Below are 24,371 nucleotides of genomic sequence, written 5' to 3'. Positions count from 1 at the left end.
TTCTTCCACTGTGTTGATAGGTACGCTATTATTGTTCTCGCCCCGATATTATTTAACTTTCATGAAGCAATCTGGTACTTAACGAAACCACATTCACTTTCCCTAATTGACAAAAGTTTCTTCGTTCACTTTGCCTGATAATCGCAGCCTATCAATTCGTTCCACAAGTATGTATATACTTTTCTCTTGCCTTTTCCTTTTCAGTTCATTTCTCGGAAATTATGAACCTGGAATGTTGCAGATCGTAATACGTAAACAAGGAAACAGAAAAAACAGCTCACTATAGAAAGCATAATAAGTTCCATAAAAGCCAAATTAAAGTAAGTTTAGCATAGATAACAAACTTGATGCTCAACTTTGACATGTGCTGCAATCATACAGGATGAGCACTTGGACAGTTAAAAACAACATATATTCAATGAGTATCCACACCCTTACCTCCTAGTGGGATGCATTTTAAAGGTACAAAGACAATTGCAAGGACCAAAGTTCCCCTTACCTTTCAAATAGAACAGCTATCATATATTCTTATAAGAGGATGTGGAAATGCCATATCTAGTATACTCAGGCTCATTGAGACTGGAAAAGCTTGTCACAGGGTAACTAATGCAAGGGCCTTACTATGATAAAATTGCACCTATTCAATAGCCCTGGCTAATTTTAATAACGAAAGCTAAAGTTTTTCCATAGTGACACATACAGAGGAAAGTATGACACTGCAAAAATGGACACAGGCAGAAATGCCGTGGAAGATAAAGCAACTTTTGTCCACCTTCCCTTGTAGTGAATCATCAAGATTATAGTCGATGCGAACGATAACGTCATCATTCACACAGAAATAATCAAGAAGGTAACTCACTAGAATTAATTTCTGAGGAAGCGACCGCCTGAATTCATGCAAGAGAAATGAGGAGGTAAGAATTGAGAGAAATGTGATCATTGAGGTCAAAGCAAAGGTGATTGAAATCACATCCCCTATGGTGAAAATCACAAAAAAAAGGCTGATAAGACAACGGGATAACCAGTGTTCTGATTAGCTCCCCTGGAATAGTATAGGCTGCAGCAGAAGCCAGTGTAGCATTTGCTTTAGTGATAATTGCTGCTGTTGCCGTCTTGCCTTCTTCGTCAATAATTTCGAAAAGATCAACTGAGCAGACGTTTTTCACACGCTGCAGGGACAGAAAATCTACTTAGCCATAGACCACACTAAGATATAAGAAAGAAACAAGTGTTTTTACTCTAACTGTTTAAACTTTTAAATAAGATAATTCACACAATTCAACATGATACTAGTTTCTCCATACGTGTGCTGCACGTGTATTTATCGAGCCATGTAATACATAATTTTGTAAAATAATATCAATGTTATTAAAATAAAGCTTCAAAATAATAATTATACATGATGAATAAAGTAGAAGATTATCTGAATGTTCAACTTCAATGTGGATCGTTATATCTGGTGACTTATTTCGTCGAGGTAAAGATGTTTTTCGATATCATCTGAACCTACGAAAATTGAAATCAAAATTTAATAAGATACGTGTAATTTAATACTATTTAAATTTCATGAAGCAAAAAACATGTATGAAGCACACTTTTTTATGGAGGAAATTCGAAAATAGTCAGATTTACAAGTGGTCATTCAAAAATAGCCACAGTTTCAAAAATAATCGAAATTTAGCCACTTTTTATGTAAAGATAAATCTGAACAAAATCACTGGTCAAAATCCGGAAAAATACTTCAGCATAATATACTGGAGTTCCAGTATAGTATACCGGTCCAGCATAATATACTGGAGTTTGGAGCACCGGTGCTCCAGTCTCCAATATATTATACTGGAGCCAGCAAAGTATACCGGTCCAGCATAATATGTTGTAAGTTTATACACAGGTGCATCGAACTCCAGTATATTATGCTGGACCGGTCTCTGTTGCAGCAAAATAGTGGCTATTTCTTATTAACTTGGCAAACGCTGGCTATTTTTGAATGACCAGTCCGAAAACTGGCTAGACCGTGCTATTTTAACCTTTTTTATAGACTGATATTCTTGGTGTATATTCCTTTTATCCTTTTCAATTGCTTGGTCATCATCAAGACTCTAGTTGTCAATATTGATATCCCTTATTAGAGTTTAGTTGGTGTATGAAGTAAATTAACTAAAATCAGTAAGGAGTACCTATATAGTTGGATGACAGGAAAAGATTTTTTATTTTATGAACTTCATTGTTAATGAAGGTAAAGCAAAATAGCATAGGTTATTCTTTTATTTTTATAGTATATTTTATGTGTATTCATTAGTATTTTGACACATATATGCTGGAAAATATATATTGCTTAAATTTCAAAGAAGGTAACCTCTTAGCAACCAATTGTTACAGAATTCTGAATTTAATGTGAAATTTTATTGATTCTTGAAAAAAAATTCAAAAAATAAAAGTTATGTTTCTTATGTATTCTTTATGTTGTTCATACGTCCTATAGTATTATAATAAGTAATAGAGATAATCATGACATCTCTATATAAATGAGAAGAGAGCTTCTGCTAAAAGGAATGAGATTGTTTAACCATATACTTTATTTATCGTCATTGTAAAACATAAAGGAATTAGAACATCCGACCACATTAATTAGTTAATAAATAAAAGAAAATGTGCATTCTCCAGTCATGTATGACAACCTTTTATGATTAGTAAAATGCAACGTCCACACTGATAATGAGATGCACTGTCATATGACACGAACAACCCTTAATCCTATTAATTGTCACGTATGGAAGGGTTGTTCATAGGATAGGAAAGGATGCACCTTTGTTATGTCGAAGAACAAAGAGGTTTGTAGCAACGAATGACAAAGAGAAGTGTTTTTCATAAGGTTCCATGTTATATATCTGATAAAAACTATAAATTTACCTTTATATATGGAGGTCTCACATTATATATGTAGAGGAACACATATATAAAATATTATTATAATCTAATGTACTGTCACTACTGTAGAAGCACATGAGTTATTTCAAACCCAAATCAATGGCAAGAGGATATAATTTTGTATGCTTACCTTCACCAAAGAACTGTATGGCTCTATAATGCGTGATCAACTTTTCATCTGATCATCAAGGCTTGTTCTCATTTTTAAAAGTCAACCAATAGTTTCTCTGTTTTGAAAAGGCTGCCACAATTGAGAACAGAATAAGAAAAAAAAGAGTTAGAAACTATTTTGAAAGTTAGTAACTAATACTATGAAAGATTGCATCCCTTCATGAGTAATCATGCTAGAAAGTTTTATATAATAAAAGTATGAAGGAATGTATGTGAGCAAGGTGTTTGAAGGAAGCAATCTTCAGCATAGTATTTGCTCACGCAATAGAATAAAATTCCGGAAAAAATGATTTTTTTTTTCAAATGAAAATGGTATTTGAAAATTAGAGTTGTGTTTGGACATGAATATACTTTTGGGTTGTTTTTGAATTTATGTGAGTGATTTGAGTAAAAAATTTGAAAAACAGCCTTTTGGAGCTTTTCAAATTTTCGGAAAACACCAAAATTCAATACTGATTTCGTAAAAAAATGAAATTTTTTCGGAAAAAAATGAAAAAAAATTCATGGCCAAATGGGATCATAGTTTCTTCATAAAAAAAAACTCAAAGCAAATAATAAGAAGTGGATAGAAGAATTGATAAAGTGATTTGACAAGAATGGCGAATTGGCAAAGTTGTCATAAAAAAAAATTCGGGAAAAAGCTAGTAATTGCATTATTTTCTTTCTATACTTTGACAGCAAGAGACAAACATTTAGGCAAGTTTTTTTTCCTTCAAGGCATCTTTTGAACAAGACTTTTAGAAAGCCAACGGTTGAAACTATTCTTAAAAGAAAACTTAGTTGCTAATAAGAACAAACACAACTTTTTACAAACGCCACTTAAGTCAAATCGGTTCTTTCCTATCTAAACGGTATTACTAATATGTTATTCCTAAATATTTTTAGAAGTAAAATATTTAGGTAAATAAGAAGGGTATTTTAGTAATTCAACTTTTAACTTTAGAGGTTCATGCTTTTAATATAATATAAATATAGATATAGATATAGATTAGAGCAAACAAATATGAGGAGGGATCAAGTATCCAATTTAGCTCAAACAAAAGCAAATTCTCTTGCAATAGTAGCGTAGGGCTTCTCATATCTGCAATTTCACTGTCATATATCTTTTACACCAACCATGTGCAGTATGGAATTTCCATGATGGGTGATTTTTCTTTGAGCTTCCTCTTTGGCATTCCCACGTTCTCAACTATATATGTCGACATCTGCATCTGCCGATACTTGATTGCCATGTGCAAAATGTTACGACCTTCACTGTCAACATACTCTAGAGGTTGAGTATATGTTTCAGTATCTCTTCTATAACTTCTGTGCAACCCGATTTTGTCGCTAAGACCAATGGAGACTCAGCAACTTTTGTGAAGCACCATCTTGTTCCTCTTGTTCTTGGCCTTTTGAAACATCTGACATTAGTCTATATTTGTGGGATCGAGGTTTGACCTGGTTTAATGCAGACTCTGCATACTTCCAACAAGTATCTTTTTCTATTCATATCTCTGCTTTTCCCTACTTTTTAGCTTGGAGTGGGCTTAGCAAAAAGTTACAAGTGGAAGTACCATTTCAGGTATTACTAACTCATAACTCAATTATTTAGATATATTCTTTATATTGTTGAAGTCCTGCTAAATTATTATTGAAGTGACACCAAAAAAGTTGGACCTTGAGAGATTATGGCTGCGTCAGATCCATCAATATCTTGTAACGTCTATACAATGAAAAGTGGAAATTGAAAACGTTTGAAGCTTTTCTTACAAGGAAGCACCAAAACTTACAACTTAGAATCCTATTGCAAATAGCCATAGATAGTGTGAAATACTACGTATTCTCCCTGGTTGTAGTCTGATTCGGTACGAAATTTTAAAAAAAAAAAGAAAAGAAAGGATGATTGTTGAAACTTATGGCTAAAAACATGTCATAACATTTATATGACTATAAAAACTCATTAAGGTTAAAATTAGAAGTATAAAATAAATTATTTCAAATATAAAAATATATCATTCTTTTTGTAACATACTAATAAACTAATAATATCACATAAATTGAAATGAGTGGAGTAACATTTTTGAGGGAGGAATTACATCAAGATTATAACAATAAATTACATTTATTTCCATAAATTTGATCTCGTAGATGCAACCATGAAGCACACGTAAAAGAAATTGAGCCGCGAGAGTATGCTTTTTCAACCATGTCCTGTTTCAATATAAGAGGAAACATCGTAACTCTTATTTGTATTTACTTCAGGATTGTGTATTTCATCCTAATGCCATGGACGATCGCAATCTAGTATTCGTGGGTCGACATTTACCAATCCTTGATACCTGCACCTGCTAATCCTTGGGGAGAATGGGGTTTAGACTTAATATAAATCTGAAATTTTTAAAAAATTTAACTAAATACAAGCACAATTTGAGCCGAGAAGTGGGTGTGACTCTCAAAAGATAATAGGGCAATATTTAGCATAGATACTTTTATTTGCATTAAGTGTTGCAATTTTCTAGCAGCAAAGTTTTCTGCAACTTTATTGACATGCATTGAAGGGACATCACTTTTACTAATTCAAGAGATTATGGGATCAACTATTATATACACACTAATATATTAATGGCTAGCCGAAAAGATGCTTTGCTATGTAGTCATTTTCTGCTAATCATGTTAATTAATTACAAGCTGGGACGTAATTAATAGTACTATTTGTAGGCATATAAATTTCATTGGAATTAAATCCATAAAATACTTTGGACTATATTTTAAATTCAAGATATATTGGTCCAAATAAATATTATTGGGCTAATATAATTGAATTAGTTATATAAGTCCAATATATATGGATTAAATAAATAAGTCTTAATCCATTGGGCTAGCCCATTTAATTGGGCTAAAGTGATGAGCCCACTTCATTAAGCCCAAGATGTCATCTTCCTAGAGGCCCAGTTTGGTGCCACGGGTCAAATGACGTGGCGCGCCAAGTCAAGCGGAAGGGCCAATAGGACCATGCCACGTGTCAAAATGACAAGGCATGTCCAGTCACGCTAAAAGGCCAATGAAATCGCGCCACGTGTGCAAGTGACATGTTCTGGCCAATCAAATGCAGCCATGTAACACTTCAATTTGATTGGTCGGAAAGAGCTTGTTCTTATCACAACTCTTCCCTTCCACAACTATAAATAGGGGTTTTCATAACTCAGAAAAGAGGCCAGAAGTTATAACAAGAAGCAAGAGAGAGCTCGTGGATCAAACGCCGCAAATTTATCTACAAGTTTCAAGCTTCAAGCAGTCAAGTTCAAAAAGAACAAATCAAGCTCAAGAACGAATCAAGATCAAGTTCAAGCAATCAAGCTCAAAAATAAGATCATAATTTGTGGAAACAATTACAATTCAAGATCAAGCTCAAAGGCTCTTGAATTTATACTAGAAAAGTAGAATCAGAGGATTCATAGAGATTGTAATACTCAAATATTCGAAATAAAATACTACGATTGTTGCATATTTTTCGGCCTTGATTTTATTTTCTCGAACCAAATTTATTGTCTACAAATTCTGGCACGCCCAGTGGGACAATCTCTACCTCTCATCTCAACTTTTCAATCACCAAAGTTCAAGAACATTGAAATGGCTTCGAAGAAAATCAACTCCAGATCAACATCCACCAAGGCTGCTAACTCCAGGTTCTATGCTGATGTGGAAAGCATCCTCGATGTCATCTTTGGAAGCTTCAGACCAGTTACGAGGAGCAAAGCAAGCTCTTTAGGACAACAAACACCCCAAGTGTCGTCCGCATCAACCCCTGTTTTCGAATATTCATCCTCAAAAGGAGCAAGATCTTCTACAAACGCATCTGAAGGAGGGAGCGATGTTGCTAAAAAGATCAAGAAAACTCTTGCTCTGCTTGACCTCTCCGGCTCCAAGCACTCTACTGTGAAGGAAGATGATGATGCTTCAAGCGATGGATCCTCCCCACTTACACCACATAGCGTGAGCCAGTCAAGGATCAATCTGTGTGAAAATCCATGCTACTCTCCGTCATCCACGATAATCATGCAAGCCATGTTGACAAACACTTCATCTATGGAGGAGAAGTTGGCAAACATGACGGAAGCAATCACTTGCTTGACCAAATGCATGCAAAATCAAGAGGCTAGAATTGACAAGCTAACAGACAGGGTGGGAATCTTGATGGAAGAAGAATCTACCCATGCACCCGGAAAGCTCCCAGAAGTTCTAGAGAGTGACTCTCCCCCAAGACAAGCAACATCCACTAAGGCTATCCCTGTCTCATCTGAAGGGATGATTCCAATCGATCAACTGAAGGAGTTCATCGAAGGAACCATTAAGAACAAATATAAAGTTGCTGCCAAATACTCCCTTATATATGCAAAGCCATACACTGCAAGGGTCGATATGTTGAAGATGCCTGCTGTCTATCAACCTCCGAAGTTCCAACAGTTTGATGGTAAATGTAACCCAAAGCAACATATTGCGCACTTCGTGGAGACGTGCAACAATGCTGAGATTTATGGAGATTATCTCATCAAGCAGTTTGTCCGCTTGCTAAAAGGAAATGCTTTTAACTGGTACATGGACCTCGAGGCTGGATCTATCGACAGTTGGGATCAACTAGAGCAAGAGTTCCTCAATCGCTTTTATAGTACGAGACGTACTGTGAGTATGATGGAACTTACAAATACTTGTCAACAAAAGGGGGAACCAATTATCGATTTTATCAATCGATGGAGGAATTCAAGCCTCAACTGCAAAGACAGGCTTAGTGAAGCTTCGAGCATAGAGATGTGCATCTAAGTCATGCATTGGGGATTATTCTACATCTTGCAAGGTATCAAGCCTAGCATATTTGAAGAACTTGCAACTCGTGCCCATGACATGGAATTGAGCATGGCCTCCACTGGAAATGAAAGGCTACCCATCTATGAACCTCGCAAGTTGAATGACAAACAAGAAGTCAGGAAGTGGGGCAAGTTCGTACCCAAGTTTGAAAGCAAAGAAGCTATGAATGTCAATACATCACTATCACACCTCCTTTTTACCTGCGCCAGTAAGGGCGTAGAGGAGATTTTCCATTTAAAGGACAATCGAAACAGGATTTGTTTATTAAATTCAGAGTCGCCACTTGGGAGATTTATGGTGTCCCAAGTCACCGGTTGAATCCCGAATCGAGGAAAAGAAATGACTCTGTATTATAGTCCGCGAACTAGAAATCTGGATAAGGAATTCTGTTAATCCGGGAGAAGGTGTTAGGCATTCCCGAGTTCCGTGGTTCTAGCACGGTCGCTCAACTGTCATATTCGACCTTATTTATCTGATTTTTATACATGTTGAACCTGTGTGCAAATTTTAACTCTTTCCCGCTTTTATTGTTGTTATTTTAAGAGAGAATTGCAACGTCGTGAATTTCGAACCACGTCACATCAATGCACCTGCGGTTATTGACACATTTCGACTCCGTTGAGATTTGGATTTGGGTAACATAAATGTGCACCCGAGTTTAAGAAAGTAATTTATTAAAAGCGCGCCTAAAGTGACTAGCGCGTTATTATTTTGAGGAAAGCCGTGAAATTCATTAGATGGTCCGTCCCGAAATATAAAGTATTTTAATGTAATATTTACTGAGGGCCCCGCAACTTATGCGTTTTATTTGGCGAGGCTCACCTCATTTATTCTTTAAAGGCTAATCCTAAAATAACTATTATTATTCTATTTATTTGTCTCCAAAGAAATAAATAAAAGGGGGCCCTCATTAGTTATTATTAGAAAATCCTATAGTCTATCAATTGAAAATTAGTAGACCAAATGCCATTTCAACATTAGGTCCAAAGAACCCAATCCATATGCTGGATCGAGTTTTGAACTACACGACTTGGTTATTTGATTCTGCTAACATTCATGAATAAGTTAACTGATTCAAATTCAAGCAAACTATTGATATTAACAATTAACATGCAATTACTTGTTCCTACGTCGAAGTAGTGAGCTTAACGAACAAAGGAAAGGACATCAATAACTAGCATGTTGGGCTGTTTTAAAAGCGCGTTTAACCTGAAATCGGAATAAGCACCACATGTTGACTTCTGAATTAATTGTAGGTCCAAACAATACTGATATTCGATTTTTAACTCAATGTTAACTGAAATCAATACTAAACTATACTAAGTCTACAACTAATGAACACGAATTAACAGTTTAAACAGTCCTAATTAGGTACAAACTTCATAGTCTACATTTCATTGAGTTATAGATTAAATTGGACTATACAACTACTTATCATCTATATCTACTGAGCTACAGATACAACAACAAATAATTAAGGGCCCGAGCACTTCCATTTCATGTTTACATCTCAAGGCTACATCAAATTGAGCTTAGTTGTGTACCTGGATTGCAGTGAACCGAAGAATAAAGAGGAAGTCAACAGCAGTACAACACAGTAAACAACAACAGCAGCAAATAACACCAGCAGACAGCAAATTGGAATTCAGAAACAACTCCAAACCCAGTTTTCAAATCAGAAAAACACTTGACCACAACTCATAACCAGTTTTGAAACCAAACATCAACAACAAATAACTCCGGGCAACTAATTGGACCTCAAACTCAAACAGAAAACCAACCAGTGAACCTCAAACACTCCAGTAAACAGACTTGAAGCTGGAAACTACACCCCAACAATTGAAAGTCAGGCACTTTACTTCAAGCTTGCAATACTATTTTTTACTGATTAAAGAAGGATCAAATTCAGAACCTAAGAGGACTAATTTCTTTTTTTTTCTATATTTCCTGATATTCTTTTTGTGTCACCTTTGAGTCTAATTTCAAAAGCGCCCCCCCTCCCTTTTAACTCTTTCCAGACCCCTATTTATACCAAAACTACAGCCCTTATCTGCCTTGAAACACTTAAACTAATCAGAAAACATCCTGCCCACACTCCCTGAACCCCCACTACCATAATATGTCTTGTTCTTTTGTTTTAATCAAAGGTTATGGGTGAATTAACTTGTTTAATCAACTTCCCATGCCAGTAAGCCTTGTTACCCACTATTACTAAACAATTCATTAGTTTAATGGTACTTTAGTACCCTACTGTCAGACCATTCAACCTAAACCATTTTCAAACCTTTTAAATCCCAAAATACCCTCCTAAAGTCCCTGAAATTACTGTCCTACCCAATCCCTTTTAATCTGTATTAAACCTTTCAGCTCTAACCTATTCAAACCTACCAACTAACTAAGCTGAATCCTAATTAACCAACAAACTACAATAGCTATAACCAATTCAAATCAGTTAGTAATTCAAGATATTAAATCAAATGGCATCAAAAATGAAGACTAAGGGTTCAGGGCAGCACATATTGAACTAACTATATTGGGGAACCAATCATATTTAGCTCAGAAACAAATGAACTGAAATCAACTAGACGAGCATACGCTTAATTAAATTAGAATACAAAAGAAGAAACAACCAGAAGAGCTTTAAGGGGATTGACAGATTCAGGATAACAAATGACCAATAAATTCAGTTCAATGTGATGAACTGAATATACCAACAGACTCAATTCTAAGTTCAAATATACCAACAGGCTCATTTCAACACAAAATTTAGAACATAAACGAAGCAGGAGAGGAAATAGACTGGAATGAACTATGAAATTAAAACCAAAATTAAACTACTATCGTGTTAAACTAACACTCAAACCTACCGGACTAATCGACGAAACTTATTGATTAAACAATTATAACATATAATCAACAACAGAAAATTTGGACCAAGAAAAAGGTCCGAAGAGAGGAGGAGGAAAATCATTGACAAAACCGGACTACAATGAAACTTTAAACAGATAAACAACAAACAACAAAAAAAAATGAAAAAGAGATGGAAATGAAATACCTCAAAATCTATAGACCGAACTCCAATCAGTTTGACCTTCGACTTGAACCTTTTGAGGTAAAAACGAACTTTAATCGAGTGTTCTCGACTGAGAACACTCAACTAAAGTCGATTAAAACCCCAATTTCTTTTTCCCCTCTGACTGACTCTAGGTTTGGTGCTTCTAGGGTTCTTCAATCGATTTAAAATTCGACCAGTTCTAGCAAGATTCGAGCCAAAGTAGGGGTGGTTTGGGGATGAGGGAGGTCAGGTGGAGTTGGGGTGTGAACTTGGGACTGGTTGGGTAGGTTTAGGGTTTTGCTCGAATCTTCGATTGAAGATTCGAAACAAACCGGGATGATTCGAGGTTAAAAGGGTAGGGATTTGTGTTGAGGGTGGTTAGAAGGTTCAGGGGTGTGAATTTCATGGTCATCGGAGCCGGCGCCGCCGGGTTTTCAGGTGAAGGGAACGAGGGTGGCTAGGGTTTGGGGGTGGTCGTGTCTGAAGGGTCTGAGAGAGACGATGGGGCGAGGGGGGTTTGGTTTGGGGGGGTGGGGTATGGTTTGAAGTATATATATGAAAGGGTGGGATGAATCCAGGCCGTTCGATCTGATGAGATCAATGGCTTGGATCCATTCATAAACATAAACGACGTCGCTTCGTTTACCCTTGAGACCGGATCGGTCTTGGATGGGAACGGGTCGGGTGACGGAGGAGTTGATCTGGATCGTTGGTGGATTGTGGTGGACGGTTGAGATTGGACGTGACAGATACGACGTCGTTTGGACGTCGTATTGCCAGGTCGGTTGGACCTGGTAAAAGGGGTATTCGGACTGGGCCTGTGGACATATTGTTTGGGCCTATAGAAAAATTGGCCTGGTCCGAGTTTATCAACTCTTTCTTTCATTTCTTCCTTTTCTTTTATTTTCTTTTTTAATTCCTAATTACCAAAAGTTATAAATTAAATTGTAAAACCAAAATTAACTTAGGAAATACTAATTAACCCTTAATAATATTTACCACATATAATTAAATACCAATTGACAATAAACTCAGACAATTCGACATTAAACGCCAAAAAATACAAAGTACATATTTTTGTGATTTTCATTCTCGCAAATCCAAATATTGTTTAACTAATTCCTAATTGTAAAATTAAATCCTAAATGCACATGCAACACATATTTTTGTATTTTTCTTAACTAAAGTAGAAATAAACATGCACAGACAAAATACAAATAAATCACAAACAACACAAAACCATTTTATTTTGAATTTTTGGGAGTAGTTCTCGTAGGGCAAAAATCACGTGCTCACAGCTGCCCCTCTTTGTCCGGAAACACGAAGAGTTTCCGTGCAAAGATAAAGTGAGCGGATACGAGCGATTTTTGCCCGTTCGGCTACTCCGTGTGAAGCATTTTTTGAAAGATTTGACCGAACCTCTACTTCAAAGGTTTCCTACATATCCCTGGCTAAAAGGGAATTAGGTCAATGTAGTTCGGGAAGTTTCGGTAGCTGGGACTTCCATGGAACTGTGGTTTTGTTGTTACTACTATTGATGCTGCTGCCGCTACTTACTGACTTCCTTATTACACCATGCTAAAAGAGAACAAGAAGTTAAACTAAACTATAGTCTATGAATTACAAAGATTAATTCTCAAACTTGGTCATGTGACTGTTGTTGCCTTGTTGCCTCACTGTCTTGTTGCCTTGTGTTTCCTCCGATGTTTCTTTACTTCTGACTTGACTTGTATTCTCTCTTGATTGCCGAACTTGAACTTCTTATTTCCTTTTTGTGAGCTTCGCATTATTTTTCCTTCGAAGCTTAAACTGCCTTCTTCTGACTAGTGTTGCCTTCCTTCCGACTTTTGGACTTTAATTTATGCTGGGGATTTTTGTTGTAACCATCCGTTCTCCGGGCGGGCTTCTGACCTTTACTACGACTTAAAAAGATAATACCTCCATTTTCCAGGCGGGCTCCTGACTTCGTCTACAACTTGAAATGATAACAACCTCCATTCTCCAGGCGGGCTCCTAACTTCTAACACAACTTAAAAATATAACACCTCCATTCTCCAGGCGGGCTCCTGACTTCCAACACAACTTAAAAATATAACACATCCATTCTCCAGGCGAGCCCCTGACTTCCAACACAACTTAAAAATATAACACCTCCATTCTCCAGGCGGGCTCCTGACTTCTAACACAACTTAAAAATATAACACCTCCATTCTCCAGGCGGGCTCCTGACTTCAACAACTTCTTAAAATATAACACCTCCGTTCTCCAGGCGGGCTCCTGACTTCAACTACAACTTAAAGATACAACACCTCCATTCTCCAGGCGGGTTCCTGACTTCAACAACTTAAAAATGTGTTCTATTGTCGTTGTTCCTCCCTGCCTCTTGAACCATTTTCCTTCTAACTTGAATTATCTTCTTTCAGAACTGCTTCCTTCAAAACTGGTGTTTCATTCCTCTGAGACTATTGGCGATAACACCGGTGTTTCATTCAAAAATATGTTATTCTCCTCCTTCCAAGACTAATTCCCTTAAAGCTCGTATTTTCCTTCCTCTGGAACTACTTCCCTTAAGACTTGTGTTATCTTCCTCCCGAAATTGCTTTCTTTAAAACTTGTATTGCCTTTTTTCGAAAACTGCTGTGGATATCGCTTCCCTCAAAACTTGTGTTAGATTTCCAGAATATTTTCGAAATGAAAGAAAATTTTCTGCCCCAGTTTGACAATCTTTCTTGTGGCATGTCTTTCCGTCATCAATAACGTTTGATGTCCCTACTTCAAATCAAAGAAAATTTGTTAGTTTAAAATGTGGGGGACGTTCCTGCTGGGTATGGTTTTCCCTTTCGCTCTTTTCCATGCTCTGCTTTGTTCGACCATCTTGAAACTTGGCCGATAACTTTTGACCTTCTTGATGCTTCTGTATTCGCCCACTTCTCAACCGTTGTTTTCCACTTTTACTCCATACTTTCCACGACATCTTAGAGTAATCCATCATTTGGTCTTATAATGACGTCTTTCTTGTCCCGTCACATTATCTTCAGCCTATCTTATCCCCATTTATCTTGCACCATGTTGGCAACTGGTAGTTGGCTTTGAAAATCCTTCTTAAAAACAACTACTATAAAAAATCTTTAACTAGAAAATTTGAAAGATGATGACTTCCAAAGATAAAAAGAAAATTCTTTCTGAACAATTGTTTGAAGAGAAAATAACTTATCTGAATGGTATAACCGATCCCAATGGTCATGTCGTGCATTTTTGGATTAATCAACCCAGTCTGTTTACATCCATCAATCTTTCTGATATCCCTACTTTGTATTTCCAAGGTCCCGCAACCCATCTTCTTTTTGTTGAACAACATCTTTATTCTGCTTGATGTCTCGACGGATCCTTTCCATCAAGCTTATCTCGTTTGTCCCCATTTAATTCCTTGTCGCCTTATAGTGCCCTTCGAGGGGTTTTCACTAATAAGACTCTCTCGTTTCTCTCAACTCTCGTCGCCTTATGGTGCCTGTGAAGGTTTTCACCAATAAGACTCTCTCGCTTTATTTCTCTCAATTTCCGTCGCCTTATGGTGCCTGTGAAGGTTTTTACCAATAAGACTCTCTCATTTTATTTCTCTCAATTTTCGTCGCCTTATGGTGCCTGTGAAGGTTTTCACCAATAAGACCCTCTCATTTTATTTCTTTTCAGCTGGGGATTGGGGTGTTACTGATAAGATTCTCTCATTTCATTTCTTTTCTGCTGGGTGTAAGCACGTGATTTTTGCCCTATGTGAGAATTACTCCCAAAAATTCAAAATAAAATAATTTTCCTTTGTGTGCAATTTTGAGAATTTTCGTGGCATTTTTGGATAATTATTTGTATTTGCCCATGCATGTTTATTTGTAAAATTAATAAAAACTACAAAAATATGTCGCATTTGCATTTAGGATTTAATTTTACAATTAGGGGGAATTAAGTTTGTTTTACAAGAACAAAAAATCATAAAAATAATGTACGTTGCATTTTTAGCATTTAATGTCCCAATTGTGTGATTTTATTGTAATTGCTATTTAATTGTGTGTTAATTGTTATTAAGAGTTAATTAGAACTTTTATAAATCAATTTAGTTCTATAGGATAATTAAGGATTTTTAGAGTTTAGTTTTTAGTTTAAGAAAAAATAAAAGAAGAAAAAAGAAGCAAGAAAAGAAGAAGAAAATCGGATTGGGCCTTTTCTTCAATTTTAAACCCCAGGCCCAAACCAAATAACCCCTTAACCAAACCCCTACTGGGTCAGCCCGACCCGGTCCACCCCATAACCCAAACAAACACTCCCCTTCTTTCATTTTCATTTTTTCATTTCCCAACCCCAAAACCCTAAAAATGAGCTGCCCGCCCCCTCTCATCTCCTTCTCCAAACGACCCTTTCACCCCAAACTCCCATGGCTGCTTCCTTCATCTTCGTCGGAACAACCAAGCGACGAACGCCATGGCCGCTTCTTCTTCTTCTTCGTCAGCGTCATCAGCTGCCCGTCGACCACTCTTTAGTCGAGCAGCTGCCCTCTCCTTCTTTTCCGTCGAGCAGCAACATCTCCAGCTCACATGCCCATGGCTGCCCTCCTCTTCATCACTTTGCCTGCGATTCTCTTCTGCTGCGCCGCGAGGGACCTATCAGAGCTTAATTTCCCTTTCTCAAAGTCTTTTAGTCATTGTGGTCATTGGCCACGTTGACTCTGGAAAGTCGTCCACCACTGGTCACTTGATCTACAAGCTTGGTGGTATTGACATGCGTGTTATTGAGAGGTGCGAGAAAGAAGCTGCTGAGATGAACAAGAGGTCATTCAAGTATGCCTGGGTGCTTGACAAGCTTAAGGCTGAACGTGAGCGTGGTATCACCATTGATATTGCCTTGTGGAAGTTTGAGACCACCAAATACTATTGCACCGTGATTGATGCCCCCGGACACAGGGACTTTATCAAGAACATGATCACTGGTACTTCCCAGGCTGATCGTGCTATTCTTATTATTGACTCCACCACTGGTGGTTTTGAAGCTGGTATTTCCAAGGATGGTCAGACCCGTGAGCACGCATTTCTTGCTTTCACTCTTGGTGTCAAGCGACCCATCGACAGAACGTGAGCGTGCTTCCACTCTGCTGCCTAACCCATCGTCCTAAACAACATCTCCATCTCCCAGCCACAGCTGCTCACCCCAACTCCATCCCCAGTCAGTCACAACACCAACCAGTCCACCAAAAACCACTTGCACACACACAAAAAACAGTTTTAAGCTGAGGTTAGTTCGAGGTCATGCTCAGTCAAACGTCGAGGCAGTACGTCGAGGTTCCGTTCGAGTCCGGGTCTGTTAGTCAAGCATCGAAATAGTGTTGCGAACGAAGTTGTGTTTCATCGGAAGTTCAGCATTGTTCGACGTCGGATCGTTAGCATAAAGGTCAGCCATAGTCCATTCACGGATTTTTGCTGTTTTTTCTTAGGTTTCGTTTTAATATGTGGTTTCATTTTTGAACATTTTCGCATGATATTCCTACTGCATATTCGTTAAAATTGTGTGTGTGTGCGTTTTGGACGACTTGCCTAATGTTTTGAGTTCGATTGATGCTCAAGTTAGTGATTGAAATCTACTCGTTTGTTCCGTTAAGTTTGTTCGGATATAAATCTAACGTTGTTGTTAATTCATGAACGTTGTCGATTAGGAGTTTGTTTGGAAAGTATATTATGCAGAATTTGATTATTAGTTGGAAATTGATTAGATGAATTGGGTATAGCTGATGGGGTAGAGTGGTAATTTCAGTATTTTCAGAGGCATTTTCGGGATTTTAAGTTTTAAAAAATGATTAATTTGAGTGCTCGGTCCACTAAGCGCTAATATATTAAAATAATACATTATTTAATACATGGTGGAGAACAAGACATGTGGTAATGAGCAATAATGCATTGTTTAATATAGTGGGGGACAAGACATGTGGTAGTGAGAAATAATACACTTGTTTAATATAGTGGGGAACAAGGCATGCAAGTGTGGGGAACAAAACATAATGGTATGAAAAGATGAAAAAGGGATTGATTAAAATATGTTGCCCATACCTGCTTTGGGTTATAAATAGAGTCACTTAGGATTAATTTTAGGGGGGATTTTTTTTAGAGAGAGTTTTGGAGAAGAAAGACATTCTGAAAATCTTAAGAGAGTGTTGGAGAGTTTTAAAAAGAGAAAACAAAAACAAAGTAGTCTACGAGTTTAGTTTTGGGTTTAATACACGTGTGGTTGAGCCTGTTTGTGGTGATGTTGGTTGTTGTTGTTTAGTCTTTTACAAACTTTTGGGTTTGTTCTATTGAGCTTGTTTGGTTTTCTTCAAATTTTCCCGGGCCTCGAATCTGGTTTGAATTGTTGTTGTTGGGTTGTTGTTGTCTTGCCGTGTTATTACTGTTGCTGACTGCTCTTACATCTTCTTGTATTGCCATTTCCAGGTACACAGCTATAACCTTGGTAATTTGTAAGCCGAAAACATAAGCATGAATATACATGAAGATTTGAAGCTTTAAGTTTGATCTAGTTTTTCTACTGATTTGTATATTAGGATATCTCATTCATTAATATCGTGCAAATGCCTGCCGAATGCATAAACTGGACTGTTGAATCTATTTCTACAAACATGTGAATAACGCTAGTAACTAATATTCTCGAATGTTAGTGATTGAAGTTAGCCTACTGTCGGTTTTTAAGCATTGATGCATTTCTTCGACAAGTCATAAAAAGAGTAAGAAAAGAAAAATGGCTTTGTCTTACACATAGTCAATTCCAATAGTTCAAGTCATCTAATAATGTTAGTTTAAATTAATCAAAGAATAGTTGGTTTGTTTTGATATTACCGGGTGTCAATCTCGCGTTCTATTCATAATCTCAACTTTAGTGTTATTAACTAATAGAATAAGGAACTAAATAATCTCCCTTTGTACAAGCTCGATTACAATTTCCCATTTGCATTTGTCTTAGACCAATAACTAATAAGTCACGTCTTTTTAAGCATGTAATTAATTTGGAGATTTTATTTTAGAGACAAACTTAATAAAATGTAGTCACTTTAGGATTGTCCTTTTAAAATAAATGAGATGAGCCTCGCTGGATAAACACATAAATGGCGGGGCCCTCGTTAAATGTATGTATTAAATACTTAGATTTCGGGATGGGCCGTTTAGCAAATTTCATGGCCCCACCCAAATAATGATACGCTACTCGCTTTAGGCGCGTATTTAATAATTTTATCTTCTTAAACTCGGGTGCGCATTTATGTGACCCAAATCCAAATCTCAACGGAGTCGAAATGTGTTGCTAACCACGGGTGCATTGATTGTGACGTGGTTCGAGATGCAAGTCCATGACGTTGCAAATTCCTTTAAAAAATAATGAATGAGACGAGCCTCGACAAACAAGAATACACAAATTGCGGGGCCCTCAACGGATAGTTATTTTGAATGCTTAGATTTCGAGACAGGCCGCATAGCGAACTTTACGGCTTTTCTCAAAATAACAACGCGTTAGTCTTTAGGCGCGTATTTAATAATGTTATTTTCCTAAACTCGGGTGCACATTTATGTGACCCAAATCAAAATCTCAACGTAGTTGGAACGTATCAAAATTGCAGGTACATTTATGTTGCGCAATTCGAGATGCATTCTCACGACGTTGCAATTCTTTGAATAAATAATAACAAAGCGGTAAATAGTTCAAATTTGCACGTAGGTTCATAATTGTATAAAATCAGATAATCAAGCCGAATATGATAGTTGAGCGACCGTGCTAGAACCACGGAACTCGGGAATGCCTAACACCTTCTCCCGGGAAAACAGAATTCCTTATCCGGATTTCTGGTTCGCGGACTGTAATACAGAGTCATTCTTTTCCTCGATTCGGGATTAAATTGGTGACTTGGGACACCCTAAATCTCCCAAGTGGCACTCTGAAACAAATAATAAATCTTGTTTCGATTGTCCTTTAATTGGAAAAACTCCCTTCCGCGTCCCTTCACGGCGGCGCGGCCGAAAAAGGAGGTGTGACAGCTCTGGCGACTCTGCTAGGGATCGGAACCCAGAATCTCTGGTTCAGGGTTCAGAATTCGAGCTTAGATGAATTGTTATATTTGGCTTTGTTTATTGTCTGATTTTTACATGTTTGGGCCTAAGGTGCTAAATGTTGCTTTTACCGCTTTGATATTATCTGAACTGTATATAAACTGTGCTGAAACCCTTCTCTTCTTACCTCTGAGGAGGAGCTTGCTGGTCGAGACTCCCTATTCTGTTAGTGTCATACTTTGAAATAATAAAGAGGCCGGACAAGTTACAAAGTCGGACGATCCCGCCTGGTCCCCGATACGTAGCCCCCTCCTCGACTCGAGTTGTCCGCTCGGGTACACCGTCTAGAACAAATACCCAGGTTACGAACCTAGAATAACTCAGCTTCATATTAGATCCCTAGTAGGAGCGTTTGTTTGCATCATGTGCATTTGACTTTGGAGGCTCAACATAGGGGTTGGGTCTATCTAGGACAGATGTACCAAAATGACAAAAGACCATCCTGATGCATCCAACTTGCTTCTACTTGTGCATTTATTTGTTTCAGACTTGCATGTTGACCGGCTTTTGAGGAAAGAGAAATAGCAGTTTTAAGGGTTAAAGATAGTTAATCGCCTGTTTGGGAAAAATCATCAATGTCCGAATAGCGTCGAAACTCTGTCATAAAGTCTTGTTTTCAAAAGAAGTTTGTTTTATCGGCGAACTACGCTGGTTTGATTCTCACCGGATGTGAGATACGTAGGCAGCCCTAATCGGGTCCAACCTCCCCTATTGCTAAAATAGCCAAAAAAAAACATGTCAAAATTTTAATTTTGTCATAAATAAGTCGGGTGATGTCCAACCTCTCCTTTGCAAAAATAGCCAAAATGTCGAATTTTTGTCATAAATAAGTCGGATAATGCCGCTCATGTCAAATATAGCCAAGTGTCCCCAAAAGGGACGTCGGAAGGCTGACTTTGTATAAACGGCCACATTTGGTCATTCTTTTAGAATTTTTACCGGTTATCCATACAGCCTTAAAATTCTTCGTCCCCGAGGCGCTAAAAAGGCTGTGTTTACCGGATCTTTCATTTTGATTTGAAAGACAGAAAAAAGAGTCATAAATACGTCGGGTGACGCCGTTTTTGTCAAAATTAGCCAAATGTTCCCAAACGGGACGCCGGAAGGTTGATTTTGCATAAACAGTCACCTTTGGTTATGTTTTGATTTTTTACCCTCACAACCTTAAAATCTTCGTCCCTGAGGCGCTGAAAGGCCATGTTTGCAATACCGGGTCTTTTATTCTAATTTGAAAAAAAAACAAGAAAAGAGTCATAAATTGGGTCACGCCGTTTTGTCAAAAATAGTCGAATGTTCTCGAAAGGGACGCCGGAAGGCTGACTTTGCATAAACGACCATCTTTGGTCGTTCTTTTGGGTTGTGACCAGTTATCCCGCACAGCCTTAAAATCTTCGTCTCCAAAGTGCTGAAAGGTCGTGTTTGCAAAACCAGGTCTTTTATTATTTGAAAAATAAGAAAATAGTCAGTGGTCAAGTGAATACCGTTTGGTTTTTAGTTAAAAAAGCTGGCCCGGCTTCGGTGATGTCTTAAACCATTCTTGCCGAGATAGCCTTAGAGTATCTTTCAGTTGTCGAAGGGCTATTTTCGTAAAAGAACGAACAAGTTTGTGAAAGATCGTAAAATAATCCTTCCCGGCCTTAAAATTCATGTGAAATTGAGAAGGGGCCACGTCTGAAAAACAACCATTTGGATAAAATTGGCATATAGGAGAAGGAATCTGGCTATTTGTTTTTGAGGTTGTAATTCTTTGATTGGAGTATGCGGGTTATTTGATTTTCGAGTCCGTTTGTTGTCTTTTGTCAAAATCTGTTAGTATGGTCAGTTTTTATAACTTTTGTAATCAAGTTTGTTTTATTATGAAAATTGAAAATTCCAAAAAAATGTTTTATTATTATTTATCTTTTATTGGTCCGAACTACGCAAGGTCTGATTCATGCGGGGACATGATACGTAGGCAATCCACATAAGATTCAACCACCATTAAAAACAAAAAAAAAACAAAAAAGAAAAAAAAAGAAAAAAAGAGAGAGCACAATTACAAGAAGCCGGAATGACGCACATAATTGAAGCAAATGCATGATAGAAAGGGTTAATTGCCTAGTTGCATTGCATCCTTAATGTGTGTTTTCTTATCTGTTGAAGACCCTAACGCTAACAGGTTGCTTCCGTGTTGTCCTCTTTCAATAATCAGAAAGGTGGTTGGTTGTGATTCTAAAGTAACGCTTCCCTGCAACACAAAGGCAAAAGACAATGGCAGAGAGCAACAGAGCTAAGTGGGTTGGTACCGATGCCCGAAAGCGGTTTGTTGAACAGGACTACGGGTTGCTAGAAGAGGTAAAAATGTTGAGACAGTATGTGGCAGACATGTATCAGGCATGGATGACTGGTAAAACACCACCCCCGCCACCGCCTAGCTTCTTGAACTTTGTCCTTACCCAAGCACCTAGCACCATAACGGATGATCCCTCATACTCTCCATCTCAACCCACTTATGATAGCTTTCCCAGTTACCCGAGTAGCTCCATCACTCGTCAAAGCTACTCCCCTCCCCAACGCTACTTCTCTCCACGAGACTCCCAAAGACATGCTTCGCTTTCCAAATACCCAGCTCCACAAAATGCCTATCCACCCTCACAAGCCTACCGAAAGCCCTCTGGATCAGGTTTCCGGCCCAATCAAGCATTTAGGAATGAGAGGTTGCTGAAACGAGAAAGGGCTCTCACCCCGATCGGAGAATCTTATTCAAGTCTGTTTGAAAGGCTAAAGCATGCTGGCCTGATTGAGTCGCTCCCCGGATATACTCCAGATCCACGTGCAAGAAGCTTTGATCCTACTGCACGATGTGCATACCACTCCAATGTCCCAGGGCATAGCATTGAGAGTTGTCGTTCGTTAAAAAGGGAAATAGAAAGAATGATTCACGAAGGAGTGATTACGATCGATGACAGTAATAGAGAGCATGTGAACCCTCTTGGGATATTGACTAAAGCTGAAGATGTTGAAGCGGATAGTGGTCTTGGCAATATTGATGCGAAGCTCAGTGGTTAAGATGTCGTGCTTGGTAATTGGGAAGACGCTCCCTTCCTTGGTCAGCCGGAGTGGAGCTTTTGGTGGTTCATTTTGTTATCATTTCTATTGTCCGGGTTATTTGCAGGGTTGTAATCCCGACATTGTCTTGTGTCAAACCCTCTTATCCTTCCATTTTTGTCATAGTGGTTTGTTTAGTGTTGTCTAGGATTATTTTAGTTTGTTCCAAGGTTGTACCCCAGTTGTTTTGCTTGTTTCGTTATACGAACCGTTTCATCGCTTGTCTAATCCAAATTCCGGTCTTTTGTTACCTCCAGTCATTTTCTTTGTTTAGTTCTTTTTATCCTTTTGTTTTGTCTTTGTTCAAACGCTGATTCTAGTGACATGACATGCACGCACAGTTTGGGCCTAATCTTAAGAGTTAATTATAAAGCAATTGGGGGGTGATCGGGACACTTAGGGGAAAAAGGAACAGTTTGAGATCCTTTGAAGTTCGAGCCACGTGAAACTGGGGCAAGTAAAACATAAAGAAAAACCATAAAAGCAAGTTAGCCATATTGACAAGGGGGTCGTTCATGGTAACGAAAGTGAGAGTATTGCCTAACGGTGCTTTAAAAATGACAAATGAAAAGGCGAATGTGTGGATATGGTTATCAAGTCCGGCACAATCAGAAGATGTGGCGAATATTTTAATTGGGTTGTTTGTGCTTGACATGTTTTGAAGATTGGAATGACGAAGGCATTTTGTTCTGCTATCTAAACATTTTATCCTTCGTTAACCCTTTTGAGTTTCTTTCGTACCCCTCGTTCGGAATCAGTAGCAAAGATTAGAAAGCACAAGCATGGAAGATAAAGAAAAAGACAAAGGAAAAAGAAAAAGAAAAAAAAAGAAAAAGAAAAAGGAAAAGAAAACAACAGAAATAACAAAACGACAAAAGAGAAAGGAGAAATGAGAAAAAGAAAGAAAAGAAAATAATAAGTAAATGAAAAAAAGGAATTGGGAACTACGTTTGACCTGATTCCTCAAAGAGGATACATAGGCACCTCACGGCTCGGTCATAGTGTGCATAGTGTGCATAGTGTGGGTGTAACATAGTGTAACAAAAAAAAAAATAAAAAATAAATAAAAAAATCCCCAAGCAAGAAACTGGGGCAGAAATTGTGTTTGATGTAAAGAAATCTGGTTCCGAAGGTTGTAAATTTTGAACCTAAATTGATTCGTTTCAACCGCTAATACCCTTTCTTTCTAGCCATATCCAAAACTCCACGTTACGATCCAAAGAAAGACCTTTTGACCAGTCTTCGAAAGATGCCAAGTCATGCAAATGGAAGTCGAGAATAACACTCTGATCCCCGACAGAAAGTAATAAAATGAGAGAGTCTTATCGGTGAAAACCTTCACAGGCACCTTGAGGCGGCTATAAGTTTGAGAGAAAACTAAAATGAGAGAGGCTTGATAGTGAAAACCCTTCGGGCACTACAAGTCAAATAAAGATTGAGAATCATACATGAAAGCACCAGACGAAGATTGTGAAAGGCGATTAACGATAGAGGATAGGCCACGTGTGCATGTCATGGCCAATAGAGTTGGTATCCACATTTGATAGGTTTTACTTTGTAGTTTTCTTGTTAGGAGTCATCTCTTTCTTTTGCCTTCTACCCTGTTCCTTTTACCTTTGTCATTTCCTCTTCTTAAGTCTCTTTGGTCAGAACAAGCGAGAAATGATTTAAAAATTTGCCATCAGCTTTCCAATTATGCAAGACGAGATCTGACTAGTACGTCAAAGTGGTATAAGTCAGGAAAGAACAAGCGCAATGAGCTGGTAATAGTCAACGTGCTTTGAGGTTCACGCAAAATACCTAAGATTAGTCCATATCAATTCAGGGATAGTGCAACAAAAAGAGGGCCAGGGGGATTGAACCGAGGGTATATTTGATGATGAGATTGACAAAAGGATGGACTGATGACAAGAAGGATATCCCCCACAGAAATCGAGGATTATAAGGCCAAGGCCAGCGGAAAATCAAGAAAGAATAACGCGGAAAACAATGGGAATAATTGGAAATTCATAGGATACTCAAAGGTTGGGGAAATGACAAGTTCACGGACAGTACCACAAAAAAAGATATTGGGTCTGCACCGAGAAAAGTTATTTCAGTAACACAGACAATGGAAGGAGTGGTTAATCAATGAATGAACATGCAAGATCTTCAAG

The sequence above is a fragment of the Nicotiana sylvestris genome, chromosome 5 (genome assembly GCF_000393655.2).
Source record: "Nicotiana sylvestris chromosome 5, ASM39365v2, whole genome shotgun sequence".
Lineage (NCBI taxonomy): Eukaryota > Viridiplantae > Streptophyta > Magnoliopsida > Solanales > Solanaceae > Nicotiana > Nicotiana sylvestris.
Note: the sequence above shows the minus strand (reverse complement) of the source record.